Here is a 15861-nt window from a genome sequence, read left to right as displayed (position 1 = left end):
AGGAACCTTCCCAGCATTTGCCTGGAGTGATTTAGGGAAATCACGGAAAACCTAAATCAGGATGGCCGGACCCGGGATTGAACCGTCGTCCTCCCGAATGCGAGTCCAGTGTCTACCCACTGCGCCACCTCGCTCGGTTTTGGAGTGCAGTTTTCCGGTCTGTAGATTATTCTGTTGCTACCATTTTTGGAATATCCTCAGATTTCGTAGCCTGTTTGTAGTGATAGGTATGCCAGTAGCTTATAAAGGGGGAGATGGGTCCAAATGCAGACAAAACCACAAGGTCTATGTCACGTCGGTTACCCCTCTTGTCACATCTCCATTGCCCTCTCCTACTTCTTCCGCTTCACTTCCACTTATCCTGTCCTCCTATTCCTGCATCTCCCCGCAAGTCCCTCTCCACAAAACATACGGCCGGTATTAAATTATTATAGGCTTTTTTAATAAAAAAGTTATGCTCGAGCAGGGACAAGGGACGGGGTGTTTTTATTTAATTACTAGCAAACTCGGTAGTACTTCGCAATTGCTAAATATGTATGAATTAGATATATGTCTTAATCTCCCTCTGCCTTCTCTCCCTGTGCATCTCCTCCTCCTCTCTTTTCTCCATCTTCTTCTCCTCCCTCTGTCCACCACTTCCTCCCCACTGTCTGTTCTCTCCTCCTCCCCCCCCCCCCCCGCCACCCTATGTGAGTGAGGCAATGCTCCGCAATTGTTAAATACGTATGGGAATTGGATGTACGTACTAATCTTCTCTCCCCTCTTTCTGTCCATCTCCTCCTTCCCTCTCTCTATGTCCATCTACTTCTCCACTCGTTCTCTCCCTGTCCGTCTCTCTTCTCGACTCTCTCCGACCTTGAACCTTCTTTACTGTTACTACCAAACTACCACCAACACCAAGATTGGGAAATCAAGTCACTTAAAATGAATGGGTAAATCGGCTGGGATCATTGGCATATGGGGTATGAAATACCTCTGCTGCTGCTGGACTCGTGAAGACAGTAGCTTGAATGACAGAATTTCGTGTACTTGTAATATGTGAACGGGGAGGATTACAAATTTTCGGATGCTTCAGATTCAGTATTAGTATTCTAAACATTAGCCGCTAAGGCCGGTATTACACTGTCAGATTTCTTTGTCAAAGATTTGATCAAAGTTGTGATCAAATATTCGTCAAATATATTTGACAAAGATCTTTGACGTGGTGCTAAAAAGGGGTATTACACTGTCATCATATTTTTCGTCAAAGTTCAAGATGGCTGACAACAACAAAAAAGTGTTCAAATGTGTGTGGAATCTTATGGGACTTAACTCCTATGGTCATCAGTCCCTAAGCTTACACACTACTTAACCTAAATAATCATAACGACAAACACACACACACACACACACACACACACCCATGCCCAAGGGAGGTCTCGAACCTCCGCCGGGACCAGTCCATGACTGCAGCGCCCAAGATCGCTCGGCTAATCGCTCGCGGCTGGCTGACCACAACATCTTGTTATTAACCGCAGCAGTTGCATGTACCACAATTGCACTGTGTGCACAAGCGGGAGAGAAGCGGGGAAAAAAAGGAAACATACCTGGGTGAAGCCGTGGGTTTTACCACGACACGATAAAAGCATTCAACAAAACTTGTTACGTGAGCATATAGTGAAGGACGTCAAGTCGTACATCAGTTACTTGAGAATGGATGAGCATACATTTCTGTATGTGCTCAGTGAAGTGTATCATCATATCACAAAGCACATTACTCACTCTAGAACTGCTACATCTGCAGAAGACCGGCCCACTGTAACACTCCGATTCCTTGCTACAGGAGAGAGTTAGGTTAGGTCAGGTATCCAATCTTCTTAATCTATTTTGGTATTCATGGTGCCTCACGTTGTAAACCACCTCATCAGCTTCATACTTCTATTAATTTTGTAGTTGTCGGTACACACCAATTGTATTTACTGGCAATGTTTATAAAAACACTACAGATGACAGAAATCTGCAGCGATACTGGCGCTCCACGTGGTATCATGTCACAATGCAGTGAACAGAAGACAAGCGACTTCTTTGTTCAAATCTACAGCGAGGCCATTTGACAAAGATATTAGACAGAGATTTTGGACAAAGAAATTTGATAGTGTAACACCGGCCTAAGCCATAAATACACCTTTTCTGTTTTCTGTTAAAACCGGTAATGAGGAAGTAACCAAAACAACACATAATTTTTCATACAATTTATGTTTAACTTTATATACTACATAAGAAGAAAATTATGAGTATATACGGGAGAAATAATTTGTCTACCTGTTTAAATGCCCTGATACGGTCTGGTGTGTCCACAGTAACCTGCCCTTCCACACCACCTCAGACAGCAGACACCGAATAAAAGCTTCTAGAGGTAGACAAGATAGCGTTGTTCGAAGGGAAAGGCATCTGACCCACACACACACACACACACACACACACATACACACACACACACACTCACTCACACACACACACACACACACATTCACACATGCATGACCAATAACTCTCTTACGGCCTGCCCCCCCCCCCCCCCCCCCTGTGAGAGGGGAAGTGATGTTTAGAGTCTCACGCTGTCCCTGGGCTGCCTTGCAGCTGCTCAGATGCGCAAATCGGGACCAGCATACAGTCAGAAAAGAACTTCTCCAACTACTATCAATACAAGAGGTCAATGATTAAGGAATTTGTTACTAGCGCACTCGAGCAGATGTAATGTCGGTGGGTTGCTCACGCGTTGCCTGCGATATGTAAGCTATAAGAGAATCTCAGACCAGATAACAGTGTTGTCAGCAGTAGGAACTGTGCAGCAGTTGTACTGGTAGTAGCGAGGAGTCTGGTGTATCGAGTTGGCTGAGCCGGTCGTGTGGAGCGATGGCGGTGCCTGAGCGTTGTAGTATAAGGTAAAAGCAGCCTCGCGCATATGTAGTATTGTTATATCAAGTCCCATGTAAATGGTTTTAAAAAAGAAATTTCTTAATAGTAATATTTCTTATAAAAATTAACTTTTGACAATAATTCAACTCAATTTAAGGATTTTACTAATTTCTCCAATCCATGGTAATCCTGATTATTGTCGCGTCCGGCCATTCTGATTTAGGTTCCCGTGATTTCCCTAAATCGCTCCAGGCAAATGCCGGGATGGTTCCTTTCAAAGGGCACGGCCAACGTCCTTCCCTGTCCTTCCCTAATCCGATGAGACCGACGACCTCGCTGTCTGGTCTCCTTCCCCGAAACAACCAACCAACCTGATTATTGTAAGGACAAATCAGTTGTTTCTTTTTATACATGACAAATCTATTGGCCAACATTGCACTGAGCTGTGCCAGAAAAATTTCTTATAGGAGCAGATATATATGCATTATCCGGCGACCTTATCGAAGTAAGAATTTTCAATTAATTCAGTATGATCTTTCAGGGCCATGACGCAGCACTGCTGATGTCCAAAATTTACCAGTTTAAATTCACAGTCAATTACTGAAGGGTTATAGGTGAGCGACAATGTTATTGACAGATTAGTCACATTTTATTATTGGTAAGTTACGGAACTTACTATTGATAGGTTACGGAATTTTTCTGTTGGGAGGTTACACTAAATGTGAGTGATACAATTAATTATAATTTTACTGTTGGGAGGTTATAATTGTGTTTTTTACTGTGGGGAGGTTACACTTTGCGTCGTGTTGTACCAAAAAATTCGTACCTAAAATAACGTCTGTTGTCAATAAGGGAACAATACAAAAATTTGAGTGGAACGTATGACCTGCAATACAAAATGATAAGTGTGTCTGTAATTTTACATCTACTCCCTTACCAGATACTGCACCTTTTACTTTAGTTTTTTTAATGGTAACGTAGGATACGTATTCTCTTTGTTACATTCGTTGAAAGTTTCTTCATTTATAACTGACATAGGTGATCCAGAATCGATTACTGCTGAAAATGTGGAAGATCTAATCTTTACTTCTATGACAGTGTGGGAAATGTTTTTTTTTGTATAACTGGATTTTCATGTAAAAGAGTGTCTCGGATGTCGTCAAAAGTAATAACATTTTCGTGAACAAGATTCTCTGTGTCAAAAGCATTGCTTGCGTTGCTGGAAGATTCATTCTGCACTGTATCTAGTCAAATTCTTTCTGACGTGCTGTTATTTTCGGGAGGATGCTGTGGCATTTCAACTATTTGTACTGTTCTGTTATTTCTTCCTGACGTATTAGGTTCGGGATGATACCGACTGTCTGGTTCATTCATAATAATCTGTTGTGGTTGATTCTGCTGCTGGTAAGACCGACTGTTATTAAATGTACGATGAAAACTGTGCTCATTAGTTTTACGTCTGTCATGATAGTCATTACTATACGGCGCGTTGCGATAGGAATTGAAATGATGTGTCTTCTGCACGCAGTGATTTCCTTGTTGCTGTGCGTTACTATTTGGCGGAGCCGACGCTATACGTGTAGGCAGCGAAACATTAAAGCTTGGTTGACCTTGAAAACCACATTGTTGGTTAGGTATGGTAACCGGCTGGTTTTGTTGCTGTTGTGGTGAAAACCCTCTATTGTTGCCAAAATGTGTCTGCGATTGCTGAAAATTTTGTACATACTGATGATTAAAATTTTGTCTGTAATTAAAATTGTGGTGGTATTTCTTGTCATTTCGGGAGTGTCTAATGAAAACTGTCACTTTCAGATAAAACTTGTCGTATCAGGTTTTCTTTACTCATTTCTAATCCTAGATAGATTGATAGTTGAAGAGCTGTTTTGATAGACATAAAGGATAGTAAAAGAGAAGGCAGCAGTGCAGAAAACTACAGATGAAATAGCACTACCATGGCTCGGGGCCCTGTGCACGCTGTGGCACATATTCACTGAAGGGTAATGAATCCCCTGGGGTCACTTACACGCTGCAAATAAATTTTAGTTTCTGCATTACAGGCAATGCCGGTGGAAATGCAAAAGTAAATTGTTGTATCCAGTCCAAAGGGTGAATCTGTGTTCTGTCATTCTTAAATACCTTAAATTTTCTCATGGATAGGAAGTGCTTATAATCAAAATTGTCGTCTCTACATGACTGAGCAGGTTCAGGTTTGTGTAACAATCTGTTTGTCTGTGACTGATCAGAATCTAAGACACGTACTCTCTGTAAATTGCCTAAGTTACACTGGCTGTGTGAGTGTGACAAATGTGCAGAAAGTGGCGTATGCTGTGACGTGTTAAAGGCTGAAACATTTATCATTTCTTGCTGTAAGGATGACAGTTTTCTACGTAATGTATTACTGGACGAAGCTATCTCACTGATCGTATGCTGTAAATTTTGGAATTCGGGTGTTTGATTGAAAGAAATTGGTGACGTATCGTCTGATTTGCTGTCATTATTATTTTAGATAACGTCAATACGACTGGCCAATTCATCAAATTTTTCAGTCAGTGCTTTTAACTGATCGTCGTTTTTAGTATCACAAGCATTAATTTTTTTTTGCATTTTATATGTGGTTTTGTTTAATTTCTTAACGTCTGCTTTAATGGCATGTTCAGTAAGCTGTTCAATAGAGGTTTTCCTTAACTTGTTTTAAGTTCTCATTAGTTTGTTTAATGGACCTGTCATATTTTTCATTCAAATGTTTGAGATTTTCATTAAGTTGTAGCAATAATGCCATAACTTGATCCATGCCAAAATTAGCGACTCTATTTTCTGTGCTGTGTGATGGTGTATCTGCATGTGTCACGTTTTATGTAACCATTTGGTCATTGTATGATTCACGAAAAGGTTTGCTAATCGGATGTGCAGTGTGGGTCACTACATCGGAATCAAATAAATCTGACGTATTTTGACTACATTGTTCATTTTCGTTAGTAACATTTAACTGATCACTGTGTAAATTTTGCAAATCAGGTGTGTCAAACTGGGCAGCGTTCATTGTAACGGAACGTGCCGCGTCATCAATTGTCGTTAAATTAAGTGTGGACAAGACTGAATTTGTTTGTTCATCATTTGAAATAAAATCATTACTGGTGCTCGGCACGCACTGAACTATAATTGGAGGATTATCATTATAGCACTGAGTGTCGCTGGTATTATCAGTCAAATTATTCAAGTCAGCTTTTTCACTCATTACGGATCTCGATGTACTGTTAGCAGTTTTACGCAGCATTTTCACAACTCAAAAGTAGGCACAAAATCAAAGACAAAGCAAAATGGAACAAATACAATAACAACAAAGAGCAATAGATTGCCGATGATCTGTGAAAGGAAGAGTGACAAATAAGTAAATGCGTTGAGCCAGATGCAAACTACATTTAACATTTGGTAAATAAGAGCTGATATATAACTGACTACTTCTCAGAAATTCACAAAAATACGATCCTGGCCGGTCGCCAAGTGTAACCTCCCCAAAGTAAAAATGCCTAACCTACCAACAGATAAGTTCCGTAACTTACCAATAATAAAATGTGACTAATCTGTCAATAACATTGTGGCTCACCTATAACCTTTCAATAATTGACTGTGAATTTAAACTGGTAAATTTTGGACGTCGGCAGTGCTGCGTCATGGCCCTGAAAGATCATACTGAATAAATTGAAAATTCTTACCTCGATAAGGTCGCCGGATAACGCATATATATCTGTTCCTATAAGAAATTTTTCTGGCACAGCTCAGTGCAATGCTGGAGAATAGATTTGTCATGTATAAAATGAAACAACTGATTTGTCTTTACAATAATCAGGATGACCATGGATTGGAGAAAGTAGTAAAATCCTTAAATTGAGTTGAATGATTGTCAAAACTTAATTTTTATAAGAAAGATTATTATTAAGAAATTTTTTAAAACCATTTACATGGGACCTATATAACAATACTACATATGCGCGAGGCTGCTTTTACCTTATACTACAACGCTCAGGCACCGCCATCGCTCCACACGACTGGCCCAGCCAACTCGATACACCAGATTCCTCGCTACTACCACTACCACTGCTGCACAGTTCCTACTGCTGACAACACTGTTGTCTGAGATTCTCTTATAGCTTACATATCGCAGGCAGCGCGTGAGCAACCCACCGAAATTACATCTGCTCGAGTGCGCTAGCAACAAATTCCTTAATCATTGACCTCTTACACAAGTACTTAATATTCCGAAATATGCAAACATTACAACCTTCCAGATTTAATAAATACTAAGTAACAAATATCTGCTGCTGATTGGAAATGAACTGGCAGCCTGCAGAGCCCCAGCCAGCGACTCATTACCTCCTACTGCATACAGCAGAGCTCTTGGCATTGCTCCTTCTCATGCAGAGAAGTGATCTGTTGCTTCAGAAGTTCTCATTGGAGGCTATTATAGCGTCATAGATCTCCCCAGTCCATCTGACGGTTTCGGCCGCTGTCTGTGGCTGAAGAAGACCTCGAGCCAGATGCAGTCGCTTGCCCTGTTCCAGAGGTAGCCTCTCGGCCCGCAAGGTCCAAGCATTCACAGAGAGTGACATTAGTGGTGAGTGGGAGCTCCAGTCTTAGGTTTTTGATTGGGCCCCTCAGGCATATGGATGCCAAGTAGTGGGAAGAAATCCAGTGTACACTCTGTGCATATCAAGAGGGGTCATTCCAGATGTGGAAAGCGTGCTTGCAGATGCCATGAAGAGCAAAGGGTGCAGCCAACTGCAGTTGGTGGCTCATGTCAGAATTTGTGTCGCTTTGGATTGGAAGAGATTATTTCTGGTTTCGGCTAGTTGAAGTGGTAAAGTTGGCCCGTCTTGCTTGTGAAATAAAGGTGGAGCTCACCACTTGCAGCATCGCCAACAGAACTGACTACGGTTCTTTGGTACAAAGCCGAGAGGTGGGTCTGAATCAAAAGCTCAGACGGTTCTGCGACCATGTAGGCAGGACGTTCCTCTACTTGTGCCATAGGGTGGTGGGGTTAGGATTCCGCTTAATAGTTCAGGGGTCAGTTACACACTGAAAGCGGCTACACGGATAAAGGGGGCCGTGTGGAGGGGACTGGGCGTTTTTTTTTCTTTTTTTTTTATGTCAGAGGGTCTCGGGAAATTACAGAAATGGCATCACTCTAAGAGGGTGCAGGGCAAAAATAGGAAGGTGACTTGGTAACAACCGATAATGCAGCGGTAAATCGTCGCAGCTGTGTTGGGAAAGAATCAGACCTCCAAGTGCTGATAGAAACCAACGAAGCTCAAATCGTTATACGTACGGAAAACGAGTTAAAGCCGGAAATAAGTTCAGAGTAAATTTTTACGAAGAGCCTAACTGTGTTCAGAAAGGACAGATTAAATACAATTGGTGGTGGAGTGCTTATTCCTTTCAAAAGTAGTTTACCTTGTAGTCAATGTGAAGTAGATATTTCCTTGAGTTAGTATTGGTAGAGGTTACAGTTGACAACCGGAATAAATTAATAAATGGTTCCTTTTAGCGATCACTAGACTCACATGATGCAGCAGTTGCTGAACAGTTCAAAGAAAATTTGAATCTCATTTTAAACAGGTAACCCAATTGCACACTTGTAGTTGGTGGTGACTTCAATTCAGCCTAGATAAATCGGCGGAAATACATGTTCAAAGTCGGTGGTACGCATAAAACGTCATCCGAAGTCGTACTGTATGATTATTTTGAACAATTAGTTCAGGAGATTACTCGAAGTTTAAATGTTTACGAAAACATTCTTGATCTCTTTGCAACAAATAATATTGAGCAAATAGGGAGCATCATGACGGTTACAGGTATAAGTGACCACAGCGCTGTTGTAGCGAGAGTGAATGCTGTGACATTCAAACCCACCAAAAACAAACCCAAAATACATTTTTTTAAGGCAGATAAGAATTCGCTTGACGCCTTCCTAAGAGACAATCTCCACTCCTTCCAGTCTGACTAATTAAGCGTACACCATATGCGGTTTAAATTCAAAGAAATAGTATCGACAACAGTTGAGAGATATATACCAAATAAATTAATGAGAGATAGCACTGATCCCCCGTGGTACACAAAACAGGTCAGAATATCGTGCCAAATTTAAAAGAACGCAGAACCCTCAAGCTTGGCGAAGTTCTACAGAAGATTGAATAGGTTACACAAGGAAGCTCTGTCTCAAAATCTGGCAGAAAATCCTAAGAGATTCTGGTCGTACGTAAAGTACACCAGCGGCATACTTTCGCTGCTTGATAACAAAGGTGCCACTAAAGCAGAGTTATTAAACATGGTTTTTCCAAAATCTCTCCACCAAAGAGGCGAAATAAATATTCCAGAACTAGAAGCAAGAACAACTGCCAACGTGAGTAACTTAGAAGCAGATATCTTCAGTGCTGCGAAGCTGCTTAAATCACTTAATAAAGACATGGCCTCTGGCCCAGATTGTATGCCAAAGTATGGTGACACAAAAGCTTCATACTTATTAATCACATACAACCACTCGCTTGTCGAGAGATCAGCACCTAAAGACTGGAAAGTTGCACAAGTGAGACCAATATCTAATAAAGGAAATAGGAGCAATCTAACGATCTGCAGTAGGGTCTGGGAACATATTCTCTACTCGAACATTGTGAATTACCTCGAGTGAAACGATTTATTGACACACAGCCAACACAGGTTCATAAAATAACGTTCTTATGAAAGATAACTAGCTCCCTATTCCCACGAAGTACTCAGTGCTATCGACAGGGGATGGCAAACTGATTCCATATTTTCAGATTTCCAGAGGGCTTTTGACACTGCGACTTCTAATCAAATTGCTTACCTTACGTATGGAATACCGTTTGAGTTATGTGACTGGATACGTGATTTCCTGTCAGAATGGTCACAGTTCCTTGTAACTGACGGGAAGTTAATCGAGTAAAACAGAAGTAATATCTGACGTACCCCAGTGAAGTGTTTTAGGACCTCTGCAGTTCCTGGTCCACACAAACGATTTAGGAGACAATTTGAGCAGCCCTCTTGGATTATTTCCAGATGATGCTGTCGATTACCTACTTGTAAAGTCATCAGATGATCAAAACCAATTGCAAAATTATTTGGACAATATGCATCTGTGCGAAAAGTGGAAATTGACTCTAAATACACATGAGTACTAAAAGGTATCCGCTAAATTTCGATTTCACGATAATCTTACAAATCTAAAGGCTGTAAACTCAACTAAATACTTACGGATAACAATAACGAATAACTTAAATCGGAGCGTTGACACAGATGATGTTGTGGGACAAGCAAAACAAAGACTGCGACTTATTGCCAGAAGACTAAGAAAATGCAGCAGGTCCATTAAACAGACTGCTCACGCTACACTCGTGCGCCCTCTTCTAGGATATTAAATGGGATCCACATATAGGAAGACTGATGGAGGACATCGAAAGAGTTCAACGAAGGGCAGCTAGTTTTGTACTATCGCGAAATGGTGGAGAGAGTGCCACAGATATGATACATGAATTGGGGTGACACCGTTAAAATAAATGCATTTTTCGTTGCGACACGATCTTCTTATGAAATTTAAATCACCAGCTCTCTGCACAGAGTGTGAAAATATTTTGTTGGCGCTGATCTACATAGGAAAAAATGATCATAATAATAAAATAATAAAAATCATAGCATGCATGGATTGTCTTTACTGCACTCTGTTCAGGAGGAGAACGGTAGAGAAATAGCTTGAAGGTGATTCAATGTGCCCTCTGCCAGGCACTTAATTGTGAACTGCAGGGTAGTGATGTAGATGTAAATCTTGTCAGTGGTCCTCTGCAAGGCAGCACTGAAGCATTTGAGTCGTGTTGTCACTTCCTCTACGCTCTGATGAAACACGAAAGTAGCCACTCCCATCGAAGCATTGTGATCATCGTGAAGGCCTCCCGTTTATTTCATATGCTTCTCATTGTTCCTAATCTCGACTACAATTTCACAGACTCCATCTGGGGTCAGGCCACCAGCCACACGTTCCACCCCTATGTGTCAAATGGTACAGTCGCTGATAGAAATCGCCAGACCCCTCGCCTCATAGTTATCCTGCGCTGCATAGCTTTAGTATCTGCTAACAGAGCATAACGCGCAAGGAGACGAAGTGCTGCCAATATATTGTCTACATGTAGGAGACTATATTGCTGCCGAATTGTTTATGTCTTACGTTTACCTGTTGCGTTCAATAAGCCAACGAAAAAAAGCTATTTAGTATGCACTGTACACATACAAATGAATTACAAATGGTTATGATAACGCTACGTGAAAAAGTCCGCTTTGCCGGCCGAAGTGGCCGTGCGGTTAAAGGCGCTGCAGTCTGGAGCCGCGAGGCCGCTACGGTCGCAGGTTCGAATCCTGCCTCGGGCATGGATGTTTGTGATGTCCTTAGGTTAGTTAGGTTTAACTAGTTCTAAGTTCTAGGGAACTAATGGCCTCAGCAGTTGAGTCTCATAGCGCTCAGAGCCATTTGAACCATTTGAACCAAAAGTCCGCTTTAATAAAACAAAGTACCCGAAACTGCCACGAATTAGCTGAACAATACGCACTTTCGGTTTTGAAGCCATGAATGTCTACCTTCAGTCCACAGTCATACTGAAGTAGCGCTACAGGACTACCACAGAAGTATGCGAATGTAGCAGTTGGGACGGATACAGAACGAAATCCATTTAGCAAATCATTCAGTGCCACAATTAAGTCAACACAGTTGACAGAAGGAGAAAAAGCAGACACTAACAAGTGTGCATTTCAGCAAGTATTGCACCTTTACATCTACGGGGTACAGAATTAAGGTAGCGACAAAACTTGTGTAGGAGAAGCTGTATTAAGTTGTAATAAGATTTATTAAGTGATGGCCGATCTGGCTGCTAGTGGCTTTCTCACAGAAGAGGTAAAAATTTTATCTTCAGCAAGACTAAAACCGAAAGCTAGAAAACCGAAAACCCGAAGTGCGAACACCTTACTGCTATCGCACAACTGCGTCAAAAGGCGCTCCCTTGTTGTTCCAATGATGGCTAAGAGAGAGAATTCGCAACGTAAATGGCGAAGTAAACTGCAGGTTCTGTTGGAACGAGCTTCCTGGGCTCGAAACCACAAATTTGCTACCTTTATGTCATCCCTTAAGTGAAAATAAGTCAGAATATTTAGTCTAAATGACAAGAAAATATCAAGTGAATTTATTAGCTAAATTCTGAATAAAATCAGGAAGTGAATCGACGGTCACACAGTCGCGAAACATTTTCTGCAATGTTGTCAATTCTTCTTTAGACTAGCGACAGGCAGAATACTTACGCTCATCTGACGTCAGCATTCAGCTGGCTGGCACTAGACGAATTTCTTTAGTCATCTGAAACTATATTTTATTTGCAGCATATGATATTTGTTTACAAAACGTGAACATCCACAAGCAGTGCTGTGTAGTCTTTTCATTAGTGTTATGTACTAAAAGTGATGCCAGTGCAAGCATTCAATTCAAAAGCTGTTTCAACTATATAATATTAAATACATATAATGTCAATAGCGTCTGGTGATGCTTAAAAATCGAATATTTGCCAGTCAATGAGTTTTGTAATTTGCAGTTTGCTTAAAGCAGAAGGCAAAAATCCCTACGACAGCCACAGAAGAGGAAAACCGCCTAAATAATTTTCGCTACTCTTATTTACGATGTTCGATTTGCAGTCGGTGCATCTGGATATCATTCATAACTACGCGTTAAACCCAAATCATATTTACAGAAATGCGAATAAAAGTCACTTGCCTATACTAGGTATTTCTGCTCCCAGTCAGTGCGGTGACAGACGTCGACACCGCGTCTTCGCAGGGCGAGCTTCCCTCGTGCTATCTAGCTGAATATTCATATCGGCTGAGTAGGTCTATACGAATTCTGTCGTCACTAGTCTAAAGGAGAATTGGCAACTACGCAGAATAGCTTTCGCGACTATGTGGCCCTCGATTCAGTTACTGATTTGGTTCAAAATTACCCTGGTAAGTCCACTCGATATTTTATTGTCACTTAGATTAAATATTCTGAATTATTCTCATTTAAGGGATGATATAGAAGCAGCAAATTCATGCTTTTGAACCCAGGAAACTCATTTTAACAGAAACTGCAGCTTACTTCGCCACTTACGTTGTGGATTCTCTCTCTTAGCCATCACTGGAACAACAAGGTGGCGTTGTGCTAGATTATAGGTAAAGTGTTCGGCCTTCGGGCGGAAGAGTACGTTAGTACTCGGTTTTAATCCCCCTAAAAACAAGATTTTTACGTCTTCTGTGAGAGAGCCACTAGCAGGTGGATCGACAAGTAGTAGCGAATGCCAGGACATCTTCTCCTCCATACGTTTTCTCGCTACCTTGATTCTGTACTCGGTAGATCTTAAGGTGACAAAGTTGTTTAATTGCACACTTGTCAGTGCATGCTTTTTCTGCTTCTGTCAACTGTATTGGCTTAATTGTGGCACTGAATGATTTGTTAACTGGATTTCGTTATATATCTAACATAACTGATGCATCCACATATTTTTTGATGGTTCTGTAACGCTACTTCACTATGACAGTGGCCGAAGGTAGGCGTAGATGGTTTCAAAGCCAAAAGTTGGTTTTATCCAGCTATTTCGTTACAATTTCGTAACGTTGTCATGATAAGTCGTCATTCATTTGAGTTTGCACACTGCATACCAATTAGCGTTTTTTCGTCAGTTTATTGAACACAGCACATAAGAGATAAATCAGCAGAAGTATAGCCTCCCACATTATCTAAAACAGTCTGACAACTTTCTGATGGTTTTTCGACTTCATATCGACACACAATATGTTGGTAGCACTCCGTATCATTACATGCTATGCATTATTAACAGTTAGCAAAGCTGTGCACTTCAGTATAACGACGAGGCGAAGGGACTCGCGAATTCTGTCACCAGTTGTACGTACCGATATACAGCAGAATGAAGACATTCTGAAACGAATAGCTAAATCGACCAACTGTCGAATATATATATATATATATATATATATATATATATATATATGTGTGTGTGTGTGTGCAGAATCCCCGCCCCCCCACCCTCTCCTCTGGTGATGGCAGTTGTTGCTGATGTGTCTGCTCCTGAGATATATACATGATTCCACTGGAACTTGATACAGCCTGGGTGGAAATTGGCCACTGCGTTGGAAAGGGTCAAAGGTAAATAAAGATGGGCTGTTGTAGCACCAGCCGTATACGCTTTTTCGTGGAGGAGAAGGAAGCAGTGTAATTGTTTAAATAAATAAAAATGCCAAATTCTTTAAATAGATAATAAAATTTTCCTCCTCGTCCATCCACCTGCGTAGTTACTTCAATGCAACTTCCCGCACGTTCGGTAGATTCGTCATCTTTGATTGCCAGCTACCGATATCTTGTTGGGTGCTGGGGAGGCGGGGGAGGGGGAGGGGAGGTGAGAGAGACAGAGAGAGAGAGACAGAGAGAGAGAGAGATGTGTGGGGCAGTGGAGGGATAGAGGGGGAAGTGGGACGTGACCTAATTCGCTGACGTTTCAGCCACTTCTTTAATAATTTTCTACACACCTGACGATACCGGAATTGATTTAGGGTGCCATAAACAGTGTATGAAGGGACGAGTGCAGACCCCTCTTCCTCCTCCTTCCTCTCCTCAGTGGTAAGAGGTGGAAGAAGGGTGACCCTCATCCCATTGATATCGACCAGGTGCTTTTGTCTGCACTCGGTCCCCTTTCATACAGTGTTTGTGGCACCCTAAATCAGTCCCGGTATCGACAGGTCTCTAGAAAACTGTTAAAGAGGAACTTCAACTAACTATGGTGGTTGATCACTCAGATTATTCCAGCTACATAGACAGATTCTGCCATATCTGGAATCGGCGTTAAAATCTACCGGTACCGTAGCTTAGAGCAAGTAATGGACTTTAATGAAAACACATTTACGTCTCCCATCAAAACGTCAGGAGCCTCATTGGTAAAAAAGACGAACTTCTCATATCCATATAAAATCATAAAAAGTTATATCGAATTTCAGAAGCTGTGTTGTGCATATCGGAACAACACATGGAAATCGTAGAAACTGAACGGATTCATCTTGATGGATACAGGTAATGTGGCTTGTGCCACGATAGTGGATTAGGAACCACAGAAGCTTGGTTTACTGACATTGTACAGGTCACTAACAGGTAGTAAAATTTACAAAACAGCTAGAAGCAGTTTTAATAAATTTACTTACCTGGAGAATCACGTTGTATGTAGACTTTGGTATCGATTTTACGCCATATAGCACTGATACAGGGCACCTAGAAATGTTGGTATCTAGCTTTTGATTGTTTGCCACATTAAAATTTCCTGCCGGGGTCGAATGACGTAGTGCAACAACCACTGACAGTTTGTTTTTAGACCCAACAAAAATGTTCAAATGTGTGTGAAATCTTATGGGACTTAACTGGTAAGATCATCAGTCCCTAAGCTTACACACTACTTAACATAAATTATCCTAAGGACAAACACACACACCGATGCCCGAGGGAGGACTCGGACCTCCGCCGAGACCAGCCGCACAGTCCATGACTGCAACACCTAAGACCGCTCGGTTAATCCCGCGCAGACCCAACAACCAGCTTTGATTTAGCTGTAAAAGCAATAATGAACGTTTTACCTTGTGATTATAATAAAATGTTAACAATAAAACCTACTTATCAGTTCAGCTACATCATAGAAGAAAAGTATTGTATCGTAAAATCATAATAATGTCTTCCTCACAGTGTTTCGAGAGAAATTATTGGAGGATCGTTGGGGAGAATGTTACAGCTCAGATAAAGCAGCAGACAATTTAACTCTCTCTTGAATGTTATTCTATAGCAATGTTGCTTTCTTTTCCTCCTGAAACAACTGAACAGAAACAAGG

The 15861-nt window shown here is 41.3% G+C and overlaps 1 protein-coding gene across 1 annotated transcript in view; it reads left to right on the top strand.

Annotated features, from left to right (window-relative positions):
- Positions 1 to 15861, top strand: part of LOC126411739 (glutathione S-transferase omega-1-like) — a 93490-nt gene that overhangs the window by 74363 nt on the left and 3266 nt on the right. The window lies entirely within an intron of this gene.

The sequence above is a fragment of the Schistocerca serialis genome, chromosome 1 (assembly GCF_023864345.2).
Source record: "Schistocerca serialis cubense isolate TAMUIC-IGC-003099 chromosome 1, iqSchSeri2.2, whole genome shotgun sequence".
Lineage (NCBI taxonomy): Eukaryota > Metazoa > Arthropoda > Insecta > Orthoptera > Acrididae > Schistocerca > Schistocerca serialis.
The sequence above is the reverse complement of the archived record's forward strand: the minus strand, read 5'-3'. Positions and strand labels throughout refer to the sequence as shown.